This window comes from Jaculus jaculus, chromosome 6 (genome assembly GCF_020740685.1).
Source record: "Jaculus jaculus isolate mJacJac1 chromosome 6, mJacJac1.mat.Y.cur, whole genome shotgun sequence".
Taxonomy (NCBI): domain Eukaryota; kingdom Metazoa; phylum Chordata; class Mammalia; order Rodentia; family Dipodidae; genus Jaculus; species Jaculus jaculus.
In genome coordinates this window covers 35,961,760-35,982,889 of record NC_059107.1, presented here as the reverse complement: position 1 = coordinate 35,982,889, position 21,130 = coordinate 35,961,760, and the positions used below count along the sequence as shown (strand labels likewise).

Here is a 21,130-nt window from a genome sequence, read left to right as displayed (position 1 = left end):
TTTGAACTCAGGTCCTCCTGTTTGTGTGGCAGACATCTTCCCAGCCTCCCCATTTCTCCTTCTGTGTGTTTATATTGAGATGTCTTTCATTAGTTCTTTCCACTGCTGAACAGAGGCAGTTCTCCGTTTCCACCATTTATTTGCTGGATAACATGGGAAAGCTCACTGCTTTATTGATACTTGCATTCAGAAGTAGACGTGGGCTGGGGAGTTGACTTAGTGGGTAAGACATTTGCCTGTGAAGCCTGAGGACTCAGGTTTGATTCCCCAGTGCCCACGTAAGCCAGATGTACAAGGTTGCATATGCATCTGGAGTTTATTTGCAATGGTGCACCCATTCACGCTCTCTCTCTACCTGCCCCCCCCATATAAATAAATTATATATATATGTGTGTGTGAATATATATATATTTAAGTAGGCTTATATGGGAGAAAGTTGTTCTCTGCATAGCTTATCACGTGTGACTGGCAGCGGGGGGGGGGGGCATCTCACAGTTGTATTTAACTTTCAGCACAGATTAATTATATCAGAAGCAAAAGAGGCCTAGAGGACCACCCAGTTTTCTCACCCTCTGTGTTTTTATATTTTCTGTTTTTTTTTTTTTTTATGGGCTCATATGGCATTCCAACAAGTTGCTTGGTGTCTGTCAACCACAGACCATAAATAGTAGCGGAGTGCTGTCACAGCCTGGCGTGGAGTCTGGCGCATCCGCAGGCATCCTATAGATGTTTGAATGAATGAGCACCTTGCTGCGGCTCTCCCTATTAAGGGAGTTTGAGGTACTGATGTTAAGTGAATGGTGTGAGGTTTTCTTTACCTTTTTTCATTGTCTACAGCTATGTAACAAACTCAAATTTAAAGCACTTAAAACAGCTATTTGCTCATAGCTTTGCAATTCAGCCAGGGCTCAGTGGGGAGCCCTTGTATCTGTGATCAGAGCAAGAGGGTCCACTTCCGAAGTGCCTTAAGCACATGGCCAGCAAGCAGTGCTTTTCCATCTGGTCCTCGCCATGCAGCTGCTCAGATTCCCTCTTAACCTGGCAGCTGTGTCCTGAGGAGGAGGAGGAAGGGGAGGAGTGGGAGGGAGAGGAGGGGTAAGTTGCCAGGTTTCTTTAAAATGCAGGGCTAACATGGATACAGGGGCACTTTGATTGCTTAGAATAGCTGTATTCCTAGCCTAGATTCCAAAAGGTGGAGTGTGTCTCTCTCTCCAGATGGTTCTTTTTGAGCTGTGTGGCAAAGAAAAAAAAATATGTGTATGTATATTGTTTTTGTTTTTTTGAGGTAGTGTCTTGACTCTAGCTCAGGCTGACCAGGAATTCACTATGTAGTCTCAGGCAGGATTCAAATTCACTGCGATCCTCCTATCTCTGCCTCCCGAGTGCTGGGATTAAAGGCGTGCACCACCACGCCCTGTGCAAAGAATATTTTGAATTTAATTGAGACTTCAGAATGACAGCCTTGTCATGGAACCCTGGTCTCTTCATTCCCAATATCTGGCTATAGTTTTTGGTTGTTTTATTTCATGTTTTATTCCTTCATTCAGCATTTTCTAAGCACTTCTAAGATACTGACATCCTTCATTGTCAAGAACCCAGTGACAGACATCGTCACGCCCATATTTCAGGGATAGAGAATGAGGCATAGGAAGATGACAAATCTTACCAGGATTGAAGAGACAATGAGAGGTGAAGTTATGATTTGCACCTGGGTTGGTGTGGTGATTTCAATGTCAATGCTTTCCAGGGGCTCATGAGTTTGAATACTTGATTCCCCCCTCCCCACCCCAGCTGGAGGATGTTTAGAAGGTAGAGCCTTGCTGAAGGAAGTGTGTCACTGTGGGCAGACCTTGAGGTGGTGGTGTAGGTCCTGTTGGCCCTGTCTCCTCCCTGCTGATGGGATGATGTGATGAGCTGGCTCCTGCTCCGCGTGCCTTCCCCAACATTAAACTTCCCTTTGAAACTGTAAACTGAATTAAGCCCTTTTCCACAAGTGGCTTCTGGTCAGGGTTTTGTTCACGGCAACAAGAATGTAACCGATACTGTGGCTTTCTCTGGAGTGCCACTGTTTTACACTGCTGTCTTTCATTAGGTTCTGTTACTGGTCTCAGCTAATGATCACATGTCCCTAAGAGGGAGCATTCTAGTTAGTAAACCTGTTTAACTTGACTCGTATTATAATCCCTTATGCCATGCCCGGGTGCGCGTACTGGGACATAGCCGCTGCCACGACCTTCAAATGGCTGAAGGATTCTAGGCATTGAATTTCCAGAGCCCTAAAAGCACTTAGTAAAGAATGGCGTGGACTTAACATTGCAACCCTTGTCCCGGAGCCCGTGCACTCTGTCACCTGAGGAATTAGTGCTTTGAGATTTGAGGTGCCCAGGAGGGGTAAAGGTTCCTCTGTTAGAAGAACTGGGGCTCTCTCGCCTCTATAGGTTGAGCTCTGGTTCCTACTACAATTGGCCACATCACTGTGGGGCTGTAGAATGCTGAGGCTGGAGGGTTCTTCGCAGTGCTGTCTTTCATTCTTGAAAACAAAAAACAAGAACCAAGTTACCTGGATGACACAGACAGGGTGACAATTAGCAGAGCAAATATTGACATAGCTTCTCGTAGTGAATGTCCCTTTTTTCTTGCTGAACAGAAATAGCTCAAAGCAGTACACAGCAGAAAGAGGGTACTTTCTGGAAGGTTTGCATGATCATTAGGAGTGAGTGAGGTTGTAAAGCACTTTATATAGGCAGACCTCTTAGGATATCCCTGAAATCAGCAAAGATGTTAATCCTTGAGGAAGCCCTTTAGAGAAAACATCCAGAATAGCAACTATTGACTTTCAAAGGAAGCTGCAGAATAGCTTGTCGACTTTGCAGTAAAAGCCTGGTGGTCTAGGAAGCTTGTGGTGAATGACACTCAGTTGGCAGAGTATTTTTAAAAAAATATTTATTTAGTTGAGAGATAAGAATGGGTGCGCCAGGGCCTCCAGCCACTGCAAACAAACTCCAGACGCATGTGCCACCTTGTACAGCTGGCTTTTGTGGGTCCTGGGGAATTGAACCAAGGTCCTTTGGCTTTCCAGGCATATGCCTTAATTGCTAAGCCATCTCTGCAGCCCCAGTTGGCAGAGAATTTGAGAGAGAGAGAGAGACCCTGTTGTGGGACTAAAGGGGCTAGAGACAGAAATGCCTCAGAACTGAGCATTGTAGTGTTTGATCACTTGAACAGAAAGTTTCATGCAACCTCAGTGTGTGTGTACGTTGGTTACTCCAGCTGGATTTGAGACAGCTAATGCAGTTGCCTAGGGAAGAATGCCAACATGGAAAAAGATTGCCTGTAATTGAGAAAAGCAATGAGTTCTCTGATTGGTTGCTTTGAAGAGCAGGAGGAAGTGCCTGTCCCTGCTCTCCAGAGAGTTGGATGAACCTGTCGGCAGACTATGGCTCACTTGGACTCCTTGTTCTCTGCTCCAACCCCTCCTAGCTTCGTTCTTCCTTTTGTGTTCAGAACACTTTACTGTGATTGTTCACGTATACCGGTATCTCCTTAGGGAGACCTGAAGTCTTTGAAGGCTTAGGCTGAGCAAAACTGATCACTCTTGCTGGCATCTAGTCAATATGTGACAGAGTAGGGTATCGATAGATGTCAGAGTTGCCAGTTTGGACCAAATCCCAGTTGTTTAGTGTGATGGATGTGTTGGGTGGACTACTTTTCTATTCGGGTTAAAGTACACTTTTGTTGTTATGACTATAGCTTACTATCTCTTTTCCTTCCATTCATTTATTCAGCAAGTAACTGTGTGCCTTCTACGTGCCGGATGTTGTCTGGGGTCTTGGGGGTGCAGTCCAATGGGCCCTGCATTCTGCTTAGGGCAGACAGTGCACCCGGGCAGGTTGTATGTCCAGTAGGATGTGCTACGAAGGAAAACTCAGGGAGGAAGAAAAGGTGGGAACAGAGGAGGGAGGGAAGGGCGTTAGTGATCAAGGAAGGCCTGTCTGGGAGTTTGTGGTGAAGTCTTGAACAAAATGAGGGAAAGAGCCTTGAAAAATGGAAGACAGTCCCTTTTAGGCTGAGAGTTTAAGGGAGCTGGGAGGCGATGGGGCCTGTGGGGCAGAGTGGTGGTCGATCCTGCAGGTTAACCAGGGCTTCCTAAGCCCCGTGAAGGAATCTGGAACCCTCTGGAGAGTTTGAAACATGGGCTCGAACTTAGTTTTTGTTTCATTTTTATTCATTTCCAAGGGGGGGGGGAGAGAGAGAGAGAGAGAGAGAGAGAGAAAGTGTGTGTGTGTGTGTGTGTGTGTGTGTGTGCAGGCAAGCACACGCACATGTGCTGGGGAAGGGGGGGCGTCTAGCCGCTGCAAGCAAACTCCAGATGCATGTGCTACTCAGTACATCTGGCTTTACGTGGGCACTGAGGAACTGAACCCAGGTCTTTGCAGGCAAGTGCCTTAACTGCGGAGTTATCGCCCATCAGATTAGTTTTTCTTCTTTACACACCATATACACAGTGTGTTTACACACACGCACTTCTGTATATGTGTTTGGGAGGAAGTTGCTTGGACTATCATGGTATTAAAGGGGCTGTGTCTGTTGCATGGCACTGATAGACTATCTTTGGAGCATTCTTTTGTCCAGATCTTCCACATGACTGATAGGGAAACTGAGACCTGAAGAAGCCTGGCTGTAGTAGGAACAGGCAGGAATGTAGAACTCAGGTGGGTTTTATTTTATTTTGAAGATTTTCATTCATATTTTTCTTACTCAGCTTCCTTTGTTCGAATATCAAAGGATATTTATACTAAAGTGTGTTTTGGGCTATTCATTAAGAGGAGAAATTCTACATTTAATCTTAGCCAAAAGGCCGAGAAGTGATAAGAAAAGAAACTCTTAATTCTTGCCTATGTAATGACATTTCTATAGCTCACACTATTAGAATAATCAGAAGAATTTATTTTTAGTTCTGACTGGTTTTGGTAGTCTTTCCGCTCTTGGGGTTTTTCAGATTGTTGGGGTTTATCAGGGTCAGAATCCAAAAGAGCAGTTGCGTTCTATTTTGGGGAACAGTGCAGCGGAGTTACTGCTTGTCGGGCTTGTCAGCTGCTGTGTATGGCCGCAGTGACTTGGCTAAGCTTCTCAGCCTGTCTTTTTAAAAATTTATTTTAAATTTATTGTGTTAAAACTTACATGACAAAATCGTACTATTTTGACTATACAGTTGTGTGGCATTAAGTAAATGTGTCGTGGACTCATTACTACCAATCTCCAGAACCTTCCCATTTTTTTTTTCTCCTATGTCCATTAAATCTCCCCCCAGCCTCCAGCGGCTCACCTGATTTTGGGGAAGCAGTGGTGGTGTACTTTCTGTCTGTCCTCGCTGCCTCAGGCAGTATTGCAACTCTTTTTTTTTTTTAATTTTTTGTTTATTTTTAGTTATTTATTTGAGAGTGGCAGAGAGAAAGAGGCAGAGAGAGAGAGAGAGAGAGCGTGTGTGCAAGAGAGAATGGGCGCGCCAGGGCCTCCATCCACTGCAAACGAACTCCAGACACGTGCGCCCCCTTGTGCATCTGGCTAACGTGGATCCTGGGGAATCGAGCCTCGAACCGGGGTCCTTAGGCTTCACAGGCAAGCGCTTAACCGCTAAGCCACCTCTCCAGCCCAGTATTTCAACTCTTGTGTCTGGCATATTTCACTTAACTAGGATGTGAAGTAAGCCTGAGTTAGTATTTCTTTGCCTTTTTTTTTGTTCCTAAATTCATGAATTCATATGAAATATTCCAGACCAGTGTTTTAATCCTCATCTTCCTCCTCCTCTTCATCCTGGTTAATCTGAAAGTAATGCAATGCATAACTCTCTTTGCTGTTAGCAATTACGCCTAACCAATCATGAAGATTATTCTTATTCTTTAAGTAGTGTTTTTTTTTTTTTTTTTGTGAGATCATTCAAATACCTTTTGGAAAAAGGCACTACGGAAGTTAAAGTGATCTGGCTCTTGCTCCTCTTGATGTTTACAACTCCTCCACAGAGGTTCCCAGTTTCTCTGGTCAACCCCTGCACTGAGGTTCCTGGTGTTTCTGTTCACTTGGATTCTCTCTTGGAGGAACTGCTCAAAATTGGCAGCATCCATGATTCCATCTTCTACAGGGTGGGTGCAGTCAAGGGTGAACTTCAAAACCTGCTTTTTTTTTTTTTTTTTTTTTTTGCCTCCCTTCACCACAAGCTTTTTCATAGGCACCATGGTGGCGGCAGAGGCCGAAAGCGTCCTTGCTTTTCAAGGTTGAGTAATACTCTCTATTGTATGTACATATCATGTTTATTCTTTCATCCCTTGACATTTGAGTCCTAGTCCTTGCCTTTACTTTGGAAATATATCCAGAAGTGGAGTGGGTGGGGTATATAATTCTGTGTTTAGTTTTTGAAGGAATTGCCCTATCGCTCCCCATGATGGCTGTACCATTTCACACACATCCTTACCAACAATGTGCAAGTCCTGTTGAAATTACAAGTGTGAACTGCTGAGTTTGGCTTTAAAAAATGATTTCTTAGTAGCCCTTCTTATGGATGTTGTTTTTAAAAAATTTATTTGTATGTACATGTGTGTGTATGTAGGTGCGCAGGAGTCTCTTGCTGCTGCTGCTACAAATGAACACCTGACATTTGTGACACTTTTTGCATCTAGCTTACATGTGTGACTTGGGAATTGAACCTGAGCCAGGAGGCTTTGGAAGCAAGTGCCTTTAACTGCTGAACCATCTTCTTAGTCCTTGGTTGTGGTTTTGATTACATTTCTGTAATGATTAGTGACATTGATTGTTTCACATGTTTATTGAGTACATTTGTGTCTTTGGAGAAATGGCAATTGAAGTTCTTTATTTTTTAATGACACTCTTTCTCTCTGTGTGTGTGTCTATATATTTAATGATATATATATATATATATATTTTTTTTTTTTTTTTTTTTTTGAGGTAGAGTCTCACTGTAGCTCAGGCTGACCTGGAATTCACAATGTAGTCTCAGGGTGGCCTTGAACTCACGGTGATCTCCTACCTCTGCCTCCTCAGTGCTGGGATTAAAGGCATGTGCCACCATGCCCAGCTAATTGGAGTTCTTTATAACCTCTGCATACCAGCGACTAGTTCTTTCCTTTCCATTCACGTCTGGTTTTCTCCATGCTGGTCTTTGCAGAACACTTGTTCTTTGATATTTCCAGATAGAGTGTGGAGTGAGTCCTGCAAGGGAATCACTTCTCACAGAAAACAGGTGTATTTATTCTGTGTTTATACCCAAGGCTCCTCCAAGGTGCTAGGGAGTGAGGGGCTTTCTGATGCATTATCAGGGCAAAATATTTTTTCACTGACTTGACTCCCTGCACTTGTAGGAGGAAAGACAGATGATCTCTAGCCACGCCAGGCAAACAGAGTTAAGAATGAGCACATGGGAAGTGTGTTTTCCCACCTCATACTGTGATTTCACAGTTGCTGACTAGGAATTCTAGGAGCAGGCTTTAGTGAGAGTGGCCAGGAAGCCTGAAGCTGGCCTGTTAGATTAGATAACAGTTACTTTATTTCTTGATGCTTGCAATCTCATCCTGGTTTAACCCTAAATCTGATTTATTTTCATGCTTGGTAGGGAGCACTTGGGATTGTTAGGCTGAGACTAAGCATCATGAGGATAGGGAAGGAATGGGCCGGTCCCACGTCGCTGTCCCTGGGCAGATGGTTGCAGTGTGCTGAGAACACAAGGGGAAAGGGGAGCTGGACTCCAGGACAAGATGACTTATTCCCTGACATGGAATGGGTGCGTTGAAAGTCAACTTTGGAATTTATTCATTCTGCCCTCCCTCCTTTCCTCATCCTCCCCTCTTCCTCCCTGCCTGGTGTCTGCATGAGGCAGAAGACGTCCAGCTTCTGGTGTAATATGTTGAATGATTAGGAAAGGCCTCTGTTTTTTTTTTTTTTTTTTTTTGCCACTATTACTGACTTCTTCACTGGGTCATATCGCCTCAGTTTCTGTCTCTCTAAAACTACATGTTTGTAAAGTCATAGGCTGTGAAATCACAGGTCTGCCACTTCTCAGCCAGGTGGTCTGAGCAAAGTGACTCTTCTAGGCTGTGTGTTCCCTGTTATAAAGTCGTACTAAGTGCCCGTGTCCCGGAGTAATGTTAGGAAGGCCGGTGACATAACCCAAGGGATGCTTATCATGGTGCTTGGTAACGCAGTTGGCAGGGCCCCTGGGGCCGTGGTAATAATACACAGGATGGCACTCTGCTTGCTACCGTGCTTGCATGGCACAGGGGAAGTGCCAAGTAGCATAGGGCTGTCAGCGCAGAGGCACCAGCAGCAGTATTCCTGAGGACTTTTTTTAAAGTGTTGCCTCTCTTGACATTTATTTCAAAAGTTCATGAATGACCTGGGAATGTTGATCCAAATATTCCCAGTCTTAGGGAAGGTGGGGGGCTGTTTTTAAAAAGAATGTTCAGGAACCAACAAGTATCAATATGAATTACTTAATTTTTTTTTATACGTTTGTCTCATCTCTAACATTTTCAACTATTCTTTTGCTTAGAAATTGCCCTTACGATGACAGTAAGAGCCTCAGAGCTCTCTCAGTTTCCCTCTCTCTCTCCATCCTTCCCAACAGCCAGATTCTAAGTAGGCCTGGGATTCTGAAATTACCTTTCTCATTATGGTAACTGAGACTTCAAAGAGTGTTGTTTTCCCAACTTCCTGCTCCAACTAGATCTGAGATCTTAGAATCCCTATCTACTGCTGTGGTCATTGATTAAGCTTTCCTGCTGCTGAGCTGAGAGGAAAACCAACTTCCTCCCAGCCAACAACTATTGACTCAGTCTCACTTCTCCCACCAAAGAGTTCAACAGGGGGTCCACCAGTCTGCCCACCGTCACTCCAGTCAGTCCTCCTTCCCCACACCCCATGCAGCCCCACACAGGATCTTCTCCCAGAGGGCTTAAAAAATCTCTCTCCTATTAGGTGGTGAGTCTCCTTCCACCTTTTTGTTTGCTTCTGCTATGGAGCACCCTTCCCTCTGAACCCTGCCACTTTCTCACTGGTGTAATGGGGTGTTGGGGGTCCAGGAAAGTCCTTGAACCTCAAACCCTGGGTTCATTTCTAATTTTGATCAAAGAATCGAATAAAAAAAGACTGAAGAAGGATAATTATTACTGTATTTATTGAGGGAAGTACAGAGCCAAGGAAAGGTGTCCATGTGGCTAGAGATCCCATGTGTAGGGCCTAGGGAAAAAAACCAAAACCATGGAAAGAAAAGAGAAAAGAAAGTTCAAGGAGCTCTTGCCATGTGGGGAGCTGGAGGGGATAATCTAAATGGAGAGTAAGGACTAGGGGACCCTCCCGGCTGTGCCTGGGCCAAGCAGCTCAGGCCCAGCTGAGGGAAAAACTCACCCACAGCTGGAAGTTTCCAAATGGTCAGAGAGCTTGCCTACTCCTTGCAAAGGTATTTATAACCTTACAGTGGTGGCCTGTCTTTTGGCTTAAGTGAACCAGAGGGACAGCTGCTTGGTTAGGGCTAGGGGCTGTCTCAGGAAGAGGTTAGCTCTGACACCAAGTTCTGTGGGCTGAACTTGACCAACTACCATGTTTAAATCCTATGAAAGACCTCCCTCCCAGCAAGAGTCCTGGTTGGTTGTGGAGAAACAGGTCTAGGGAACTAGGCAAGAGATAAGAGGTCAGATCATCTTTGATTTCTAGCAAGTGCAAAGTTTCCTGCCTCTTTTGCCTTCAGGGGTCCAGTCACCTAACTGTACCCCCTCTGGCATTAAATAAAACTTTGGGCTCAGAAAACTGGTCTGTCTCGGAGTACTCCATCGTGAGCCCTGAACAGTGACCCTGGTGACAGAAGGTACAACATGAAGGCAGAGGGCAAGCACTGTGGGCGCATTGCACAGAAGCACAGCGTCTCCATGTTTGGTGTAACCACTTCTTTCAGATAGGAGCAGCTTTATTAGTGACGCTCATGTGAATTCCCCTGTAAGGTGCAAACTGTTAAGGTGGCTATAGGGCTGGGGAGATGGATTAGTGGTTAAAGTGCTTGCCTGCAAAGCCAGAGGACCCATGTTTGACTCTCCAGATCCCATGTCAGCCAGATGCACAAAGGTGAGGCACGTGCAAGGTTGCACATGCCCACTAGGTGGTGCAAGCGTCTGGAGTTTGGTTGCAGTGGCTGAGCCCTGGCGTGCCAATGCTCTCCCTCTCTCTAACATGAAAAATAAAAAATAAAAAGTGGTTATAACAACAAGGGTAGGAGCTTTGTTTGGAGGGCAAGGGGAGGAACATCTGGAGGTGGGAGGGGAGCCTTGGTTCATGGGTTTGAGATGTGCCCCACAGTAATGAAGAGCATCTTTATTTCTCTTCGTAGCTAGGGTTGAGTACTGCTCAGCAAGGAGGAAGTACTGTGTACTCAGAGCACTTTGGTCTGTTGGTTGAGGAGTAAGGTGTCCTGTAGGGGCTTGGAAGGGGGTTGATAAGAGTCCCAAGTCCCAGTATCTTCCACCTGGTACTTTCTGGTCATAGGCTTGTTGAAAGCCTTCGACTTTTAGTTGCTGCTCATGTCTGTGGGCTTTCCTCTGGTGAGGTTTCTGTTCTTGTGACATAAACCTCCATTTCTTTTAAATATTTTTATTTTTATTTGAGAGATGGGAAGAGACAGAGGTGAGGAGAGGGAGAGAATGAGAATGGGTGCGCCAGGGCCTCCAGCCACTGCAGACGAGCTCTAAACGCATGTGCCACCTTGTGTATCTGGCTTACATGGGTCCCGGGGAATCGAACCTGGGTCCTTTGGCTTTGTAGGCAAGCGCCCTAACCGCTTAGCCATTTGTCCAGCCCTAAACCTCCATTTGTAAGCTGTGAACTCGGGTGTTCTCTCCAGCACAGAGGATCTGAAGGTCACGCAACTCAAAGGAGAGCACAGGTCTCTGGTAACACGAACCTTCTCATTTTCAGTATTCTTCCTCATCCTCTTGTCACTCAAAGCAAAGCTCCTGCCCATACTTCTTCCTGCAGTTTTCTGACCCATGTGAAACAGCAGCTCTTGTACCAGGAATACCTCTTGTGGTGGTTTGAATGTAAAATACCTTTTAGAGCCTCATGTGCTTATCTTTTGTCTCCAGCTGGTGGCAATTTGGGAGAGTTGTGTGGGGCCTCTGAGAGGCGGAGCCTTGCTGGGGGAGGTGTGCCCCTGGGGGTGTACATTGAAGTTTATTAGTCTAGCCCTACTTGGTGTTCATTAGCTCACTCACCCTTGCTGCCTCTTCCCAGGTGAGATGACAAGATGTAATGTCTAGCCTCTCCTCTGCCAGGCTTTTTCCACCATGATGAAACTTCCCCTCAAAACTTTAAGCTGAAATAAACCCTTCCATACGTTGCTTTTGGTTGGGTATTTTTGTCCCAGCAATGAGAAGGTAACATCTCTCCTTGTGTGAAAGGCCCTGTTAATCCCCTTCTTCCCCAGTTAAGGCCAAACTAACCCTGGGGTCTACTAATACTCCTCATGGCTCTAACTTAGCTTTTTGTATTCTAGAGTACAGTCTCTTCACCTCTTTGCTTTGGAAGCTTTTCTGGTGGGGCTAGTCCAGGGCTGAAGAACTGCTTTCTCTTCAGAGCACAGTCTTGAAATGTGGATGATCAGATATAAAGTCATTAAGAAAGATGACAGCAAGTGAAAAGAAAGACTAAAATAAAGAGATTGAAATGGCTCACGTAGGACGGTGTTGCAGTATGCTTTTTTTGTGTGGCTGGCACAAAGCACCTGACCAAAAACAACCATTGGGAGGGAAGTTGTTTGTTTTAGCTTAAAGTCTCAGTGGGGAGGGTGCATGATGGCAGGGGAAACATGGCATAAGCAGAGGCTGGACATTGTCTCTGCCGTGGCAGGTAGAAGCCAGCAGCTGGAGAACAACCCCCAACTCTAGCAAAGGGGAGCTTGGTTGTGACACCCCTAAGCCTGCCCGCAATAACACACCTCCTCCAGCAAGGCTCCACTTCCCAAGTTGCCACCAGTTGAGATGGAAGCGTTCAAAATGCTCTTTGATACCACCACAGACAGCTACCTCTATACACCCACCACTGGTGTGAGCCCCATGCTCTATCCCAGGTTCCCTCCTGAAGGGAGATCCCGCTCTTTCCTGACTTCTGCTTCTGAAGGCAATCACTGAGGCCTAGGGTTCCACACAGTACCACTGGGTTTAGAGAGCTTCGCTTCCAACAGAATGTCATATGGAGATATGGCTTGGTTGTAGATGTCCCCTTAGGAGATGACAGTGGAAGCTGGTTAGAAGAAGGGTCTTTTGGGCTGGAGAGATGGCTTAGCACTTAAGGCGCTTTCCTGTGAAGTCTAAGGACTCACATTTGACTCTCCAGGTCCCACATAAGCCAGACACAAGTGCACATGTGGACAAAGTGTCTCATGTGTCTGGTGTTTGACTGCAAGGGCTGCGGGCCCTGGTGCACCAGTTCTTTCTTTCCCTTTCTCTCAAAAACAAACAAACAATCAGACCAATCTGTTGGTCTTGCCTCAAAAAACAGGGTGGGGGGAGGTCCTTTTCTTGATTTTTTTTTTTTTTTTAAATCTTTTTATAATTTTAAAATATATATTTTATTTCTTTATTTGAGAGAGAGTGTGAGGGAGAGAATGAGCATGCCAGGGCCTCCAGCCACTGCAAATGATCTCCAGATGCATGCACCTCCTTGTACATCTGGCTTACATGGGTCCTGGAGAATTGAACCTGGATCCTTTTGCTTTGCAGGCAAATGCCTTAACCACTAAGCAGTCTCTCCAGCCCTGTTTTTTTTTTTTTTTTTTTTTAATGAGTGAGCAAGAGAGAACTGATGTACCAGGGTCTCTAGCCACTGAAATCAAAATCCAGATAGATGCATGCACCACCGTGTGCGCATGTGCGGCCTTGGGTGTCTGGCTTGCTTGGGACTTGGAGAGTTGAACATGGGTCCGTACGATTTGCAGGCATGCACTTTCACCATTAAGCCATCAGCAGAAGGGTCTTTTCTTGAGCTACCAAAATGCAACAGAATCAGCAAGCCACAGCTCCCAGGCAGCCATGGGGCCATAGTGCAGTGTGCTTTGCTGCTGAGCTGCTATACTTGGTCAGTTAGAGTGAATGCGTTTCCTGCTGAGACTACTTTCAACTTAAAATAGACTTATCAGACTGTAACCTCCTAGGAAGTCTTTTTCTTTTTAACTTTTAAAAAATTTAATTGATTTGAGAGCACGTGTGTGTGTGTGTGTGTGTGTGAGAGAGAGAGAGAGAGAGAGAGAGAGAGAATGGGTGCACCGGGCCTCCATCCACTGCAAAGGAACTCCAGATGCATGTGCCACATTGTGTGTCTGGCTTACTTACGTGGTCTTGGGGAATTAAACTGGGGTCCTTTGGCCTTGCTAGCCTTAACTGCTAAACCATCTCTCCAGTCCTGTTTTTTTTTGTTTTTTTTTTTTAATTCTTCCTGTGAAGTAGTATGGTGTCTAATCATGAACTGTTCCTTCCCTTTCTTCATTTAAAAAGCTGAGTCTTTTCTTTTAGAAACATGTTGCCTTCCTTACAACAAAACCCTGGTGGTTTGATGGTGCACAGTAACTGGTTTGATAGTCAAAGGCATCCTGTTAGTAATAATTCATATCATTAAACTTATGTTGTCCATGGGTACTCTGGCTAATGAAAAATTGTCTGGGGGCTGGGGAGATGGCTTGGTATTTAAAGATGCTTGCATCCAGCATTCACTTGCAGCAGCAAGAAGCCGTGGTGCACCCATACACACACGTGTGTACATGTGCATGTGTGTAAATAATTTATTTTTACTTTTCAAGGTAAGGCCTCATTCTAGCCCTGGCTGACCTGGCACTCACCGTGGAGTCTTGAACTCCAGGTGATCCTACTACCTGTGCCTAGGTGCTGGGATTAAAGGTATGCATGACCATGCCTGGCTGCAAATAAATAAATTTTAACAATTAAAATAAGAGCCTGGGAAGATGGTTTAGTAGTTAGTCACTTACTGCTGGCCTGGATTCAATTCTCTAGCTTCCCACGTAAAGCTAGATATGTGTTCATTTGCAGTGGCAAGAAGCCCTAGTGTGTCCCCTCCCACCACATACATACATAAAAAGTTAAAATAAAACTGTTAGAACTCATGAGAATAGTAACTTAAAGACTGTTTCTAAATTACAAATTAATATTTGGTATTCATTATGGGGTGTTGTTTCCAGCTGAATTTCACAGTAATTATTCTCCATATATATTTTATATGTTCCATATATATGTGTCCTATATGTGAAAACATATTCTCTTACTGGGCTGGAGAGATGGCTTAGCAGATAAGATGTTTGCCTGTGAAGCCTAAGGACCCAGGTTCCATTTTCCAGTACCCATGTAAGCCAGATGCACGTGTGTCTGGAGTTTACATGCAGTGGCTGGAGGCCCTGGCACACTCATTCTCTATCTGCTTCTTTCTCTCTCTTTTAAATAAAGAAATGAGTAAATATTTTTTTAATCTTACAAAGGTAAGGAAGTTCAAACAGTTAACTTTCAGTATTCATTTGCAACTGACAGAAATATGTTAATTGCTTTTCTTGGGTGAATGACTTTTAATCCAGCAGGATTGATAGTTTTAAAATTGATTTCAGTAATTTAAGGATTTGAAAATGTCACTGTTCATGGGTTATAGCATGGAGCTGATTTAAGGTAGACCAATCAAGTCTGGTTTAATAGGTAGATTCATTCAAAATATGACATGGTCAAATTTCTTAGTGGTTAGATGAAGATTTCCTCAAAGCTGCCAGTCCATAATGCTTGGTGATTCTGAGCATCCTGAACCTCAGGTGCTTCTTGGAGATTGGCAAGATCATATGACGTGTCAAGGGGAAGTTAATGTGACCAGTTATGCAGAGTTCTGAAATGTATGAATTAGATAACAAGCTAATATTCACACTGCTTTTCAGAGTCCAGCTAAAGACAAATGGGCTTTTGCCTTTGTATACTCAACCTTCATTCACAAGGAAATCGGAGAAACATAATTTTAAAATTGCTGTAACATTTACTATAGCACATATTTGCCCATTGAATGCATGTTAAGTTTATAAAATCTTGGGCCATATAAATAGTGCACCTGTATAATAATCTGTTTTTTTTTTTTAAGAAGATAGTCCTTTTTTATTTTTAAAGTTTTTATTTATTTGAGAGCGACAGAGAGAAAGAGGCAGACAGAGAGAAAGAATGGGCGCGCCAGGGCTTCCAGCCACTGCAAACGAACTCCAGACGTGTGCACCCCCTTGTGCATCTGGCTAACGTGGGTCCTGGGGAATCGAGCCTCGAACTGGGGTCTTTAGGCTTCATAGGCAAGCGCTTAACTGCTAAGCCATCTCTCCAGCCCAATATTCTGTTTTATTTTTTTTAAAAAAAAACTTTATTTTATTTTATTTGAAAGAGAGAAAGAGGTAGGTAGAGAAAGAGAATGGACATGCCAGGGTCTTCAGCCACTGCAAATGAACTCCAGACACACGTGCCACCTTATGCATCTGACTAATGTGGGTCCTGGGGAATCAAACCTGGCTTTGCAGGCAAATGCCTTAATGCTAAGCCAACTCTCCAGCCCAACACTCTGTTTTTCTATGTAGTGTTCCTCTCTGATCTGCAGGACATGTTCAGTGACCCAATGGATGCTTGAAACCACGGATAGCCCCTACATCTACTGAGTTTTCTTTATAGACACACCTGTCCTCAAGTTTAACTCATATATTAGGCAAAATAAGATTAATATCACTAACTAGTAATAAAATTGAGCAATATATTGAAATACAAGTTATCTAAAATGTTTGACCTGTTTGCTTCTGGAATTTTCAACTTGATATATATATATATATATATTATATATATATATATATTATTTTTTTAATTTTTATTAACATTTTCCATGATTACAAAATATATCCCATGGTAATTCCCTCCCTCCCCACCCCCACACTTTCCCATTTTAAATTCCATTCTCTATCATATTACCTCCCCATTACAATCATTGTAATTACATATATACAATATCAACCTATTAAGTATCCTCCTCCCTTCCTTTCTCTTCCCTTTATGTCTCCTTTTCAACTTACTGGCCTCTGCTACTAAGTATTTTCATTCTCACGCAGAAGCCCAATCATCTGTAGCTAGGATCCACATATGAGGGAGAACATGTGGTACTTGGCTTTCTGGGCCTGGGTTACCACAACTTGATATATTTTTAAAAGTACGTGTGTGTGTGTGTTGGTACACCAGGGTCTCTTGCCACTGCAAGTGAATGGCTTTATGTGGGTGGCTGTGGGTAAGAGGCCTGTTGTATCCTTAAGAGAAGATAAGAGAGTGAAAGAGGAAAGTAGGGAGGGAGAGGAAGGCAAGGTAGACATAGAAAATGCTCTTAAATGAAGCTACTGGAACTTGCATTGTGCAGAGCTGTGTATGGCATTATAGAATTAAAACAAGGGTACCTTGAGGCCCTGGGGGTAGTCTTTGTAAAATAATTTAAAAGACTAGAAAGGTCAGTTTTAAAAAGACCAAACTCACGGGCTATCTAATAAATGGGGACCATCTGTTCTCCCCATGACTGCTTACATAGGCTGTGCCATGGCTTGAGAATGCCTTTCGAATGGCAACGGAGGCCGCAGGTGTGAGGAAGTGCAGGGGAAGGGTGTGGGCCAGCCCGGGCTGCTGCAGTCCTCGTCCTGGTTTTCCTTAGGGGCCAGCAGAACTGTTGCCACTCTAGCCTTGACATTCTGATTGTGACCTATGGGGTATGAGATGAGGGAGGTGGATTGGCTGCCTGCTTTTATTGTGTGTGTGTGTGTGTGTGTGTGTGTGTGTGTGTGTGTGTGTGTGTATGCATGTGTGCACATGCACACATGCACTAGGGTCTCTTACCACTACAAACAAATGCCCATCTAGTTTTCTGTGGATGGCTGGGAAATTGAACCCATCTGGCCAGCAGGCTTTGTAGCCAAGTGCCTTTAAGCACTGAGCAATATCCCTAGCTCCTTCTCCTCATTGTTTATTTATTTATTTTAAATGTTTTATTAGAGAGAGAGAGAGGGCACACCAGGGCCTCCAGCCACTGCAAACAAACTCCAGACATATGCACCACCTTGTGCATATGACTTATATGGGTCCTGGGGAAACAAACCTGGATCCTTAGGCTTCCTAGGCAAGCACCTTAACTGCTAAGCCATCACTCTAATTCCTAATTATTCAGTTTTCTGAGGCAGGGTCTCACTCTACTTACTCTGTAGCCCCAGGCTGGCCTCAAACTCATGGAGATCCACCTACCTCAGATGCCTCAGTCCTGCGATTAAAGGCGTGTGCCACCATGTTTGGTTTGTTAATTTTTTTTTTAATATTTTTTAATTATTTATTTATTTGAGAGCGACAGACACAGAGAGAAAGACACATAGAGGGAGAGAGAGAGAATGGGCGCGCCAGGGCTTCCAGCCTCTGCAAACGAACTCCAGATGCATGCACCCCCTTGTGCATCTGGCTAACGTGGGACCTGGGGAACCGAGCCTCGAACCGGGGTCCTTAGGCTTCACAGGCAAGCGCTTAACCGCTAAGCCATCTCTCCAGCCCTAATTTTTTTTTTTTTTAAGTCTTGGAGTGAAACTAATTTTAGAATTGATGTTTTTGATAATTTATGACTCTCATGAATTGTCTGCATGTTATCTGTTGTTCTGTTTTTGCAAAGTCTTTTGTGAAACCCAGTTTATCCTTCCATGGAGGGGAATCGCACCTAGGGCTTTGCACATTCAAAATTAGAGCTGCTCCATGGAGCTATAACCCCAGCCCCTGTGAACCAACCTAGTGTGGCAAGCCTCACACCTGCAGTCCAGGAGTCATAGGAGCTGCTGAATTTTATTTTCTGGCCAAATTCTGAATTGTTAGTGTGTTGCTGTGTTAATGGTGACTTTCTATAAATGAACGTATCACTTGGAAATTCCCAATTGAACTGTATTGCTAAGTACAGGTCCACAGTTAAAGGCTTTATTTAATTTTTTTGTGTAAAGCGGATATGACTAAAATGCTAATCTGCAACAGTGTTTAACCTACTGACTTGGCAAACTATACCATGTAATCAATTTAGCTCTGGAACCAAGTGGAACTATTTTTGTAGCAGAATGGAGGGAGGGTCCGTTTGTCCCTTCAGGGTGTTTCTGTTTTTTTCCTCTGAGGAGCTCATTAATCTAAGGGCCCACCCTGGGTGACCCAGTGGCCAGAGGCTCTGGTCCCCAGGATGGTGTTAGGTTTTGGCTGCCTTCAGGAAGTAAGGGAAAAGTTGCAAGCCGTGTGAGTGTGGACTTGAAGCCTGCCTTGTTTTTCTCGCTCCCTCTTCTCCAGTGTGTGGAAGGCCGTGCTGGAAACCCAGGCCGGGTGTGGGAGGTGTTGGACCCACCCTTCTTCATCAGAAATGTCAGCACAAACATTGTCTGAGGCATCAGGCATAACATCCATTCAGGAATGAGTATTTGTGGAAATACAAACGAGTTGATTGTGGGAACTTGGGTGATGAAAGCATTTATACCTGGTGATTCCTGTAACACAGGATGGGGCCCATTCTAGTAGAAACCTGACTGTGTGAATGATGGGAAATAGCTTCCAGAGCACTGGTCTGGCCTCAATTTCATTAGCTTTCAAAGTATTTTCAGTCAAGATTAAATTGTCTAAGCTCATAGTGCAATATAGATTTTTACCCACTGGTTTCCTCCTGTAATAGGAGGACTAAGCTGGTTTGCCTAGAATTATGGCATCAGTAGAAAAGGAGAGGGAGGGACTGAGCAGTTTCTAATGCCTGGAATCTGATTTCTGCTCACACAATTACTACAGCGTGTTGTGACAGCACTGAGGCTATCGATAACTGATGGCTTTCACCTCAAAGGGAGTAAGTTTATTTTGGAGCCAAATATGAGTAACTGTGGCCTGGAAACCCGGATTTAGTTTCTCCCAATTTCATGTTACGGCATGTTTTGTGAATTTTTTTTCGGGTGTGTATATGACAGTGTGTGCATGGTGCGTGCGTGTGCATGCATGTGCCCCAGCGTGCGTGTGGCAGTCACAGGACAGCCTTGGGGTGTTGGTGCTTGTCTTCCTTCTCCTTTCAGGCAGGGTCTGTGGTTCACTTCTGCTTTTCACCAGGCTCTGGTGGATTCTCTTGTCTCCATCTCCCTTCTCACCCGTAGGTGTGGCTGGGATTGCACATACTCGCCACGGCACTGGCTTTATTCATAGGTGCCGGGGTTCTGAACTTGGGGACTCGTGCTTGGGTGGCAAGTGCTTTATCCACTGAGCCATCATGAAGCTTTTGTTTTGTTTTTTTTTTTTGAAATAGGGTTTCACTGTAGCCCAAACTGACTAGGAATTCACTATGTAGTCTCAGGGTAGCCTCAAATTCACAGCGATCCTCCTCCCTGTGCCTCCTGAGTGCTGGTATTAAAGGTGTGCGCCACCATGCCCAGCTTCTACGTGTTTGTAAGAGTGAGAGAAAATTAGTGCACCAGGGCCTCCAGCCACTGTAATTGAACTCCAGATGCATGTGCCACCTTGTGCACATGTGTGACCTTGTGTGTGCATCTCCTTGTACGTTTGGCTTACATGGGATCTGGGGAGTTGAACATGGGTCCTTAGGCGTTTGCAGGCAAATGCCTTAACTACTAAGCCATCTCTCTAGCCCCATCATGAAGTTTTTATAGTTAGAGAAAACTCAGCCCCTCATGAAGCTTTTATAGTTCTAGAACAAAAGGTAATAAATCAATAGGTAGGCTAGGACAAAGCAGAAATCTAGGTCTCAGATGCTATCTGATGACATCCCTAGCTTTCGAGTTGCTGGAAGTGAGAGGGTCTGTTCATACCTTCCCAAGGGGTTTAGTTAACAGACACAGGATTTTGGGTCACACACACAAGTGGGTGATCAGTGGCCATTAACGGGGCTAAGATTGCGCAAGGTCACATGGCTGTGGACCTGCCACATCTCTGACCTCCACAGTCACTGAAGTTCTACTGAGTCATTCAGCCTTGTAGGGTGGTTGATGTAGGTGGCCTTGATAGAAAATGAGGGCTTACTGTGTATAGCATGATGGAGGCAAATCACACTCTTTAGTCCTGGAAGACCCCAACAGCTGTGACTGAACAGCGCCCAGCAGTGCATACATACATGTGTGCTGGAGCAGAAACAGCCACTCCTTCCTGTAGATACCAGCCCTATGCGTAAGTGCCAAGAGGAAGCAGAATTAGGAATGGAGTTAGGATGGTAGCGTGGCGGATGGGCCAGGGAGGATGAAGAAAGGTATCTGGACAAGAGTATGCCCAGCCTTGATGCCAGTCATTATTTCTTCCAACATTCAGTTTTTAATGAACAAATATTTCAGCTATTATTACTATGACTTACACACACACACAGATATATATTTTGCTGAATACATTTCAGGTATAAAAATGTCCTTTTCTGTTTATCGCCGACAGTTTTGCTGGGCACTGCCATGTGCTTGCTTCAGCCTGCTTTCTAAAAATCACGTTGCATTTAGTGTCTGTGTGCTTGTCTAAGTGCCTTAAAATTTGACTGTGCCCTGTTTCTCTTTTAAGTTTTGCCTCCCTTACCTGGTTGCAAGTAGCTGGTACTTTACATCCTCTTCTGTTCTCCCTTTGTTGTACCTAATACAGGGACAAAACCCAAAGAAGACCCCACTGAGAAAGACCCCACAGTCCTGACGGCATGCCAGAGTAAAGCAAAGGTTCCCTGACTTCCAACCTCATTCCAGGTTCTCTCTGATCTCGTAGCTCATCAATGAGCACGTCCCCTGGAGGCAGCTTTTAGAACATCCTGAGTAAACTGACACTTCCGGTCTCCTCCTCCAGCATGCTGGGGATGAGAATGGAGCTGTGCCAGAAGGGACACAAGCTCGTTCATGTCGTTCCTAAGTCTGCGAGGAACCATGCATTGATGCACGAATTGTAACAAATCAGTTTCTTTCCTTGGAGATTTTTCTTTTTTCTCCAAAGTGCTCCAAAGTTTGTCCAGCACCACTTTTGGACCCCTCCAGAACCATGGTACATAAAGCAGGTGTAATAGTTTACCT

The 21,130-nt window shown here is 44.6% G+C and overlaps 1 protein-coding gene and 1 pseudogene across 1 annotated transcript in view; one reads left to right on the top strand and one right to left on the bottom strand.

The window, feature by feature from the left end:
- Mcc (MCC regulator of WNT signaling pathway) overlaps positions 1-21,130 on the top strand; it is a 274,857-nt gene that overhangs the window by 5,282 nt on the left and 248,445 nt on the right. The window lies entirely within an intron of this gene.
- LOC105944528 lies at positions 5,785-6,233 on the bottom strand (annotated as a pseudogene).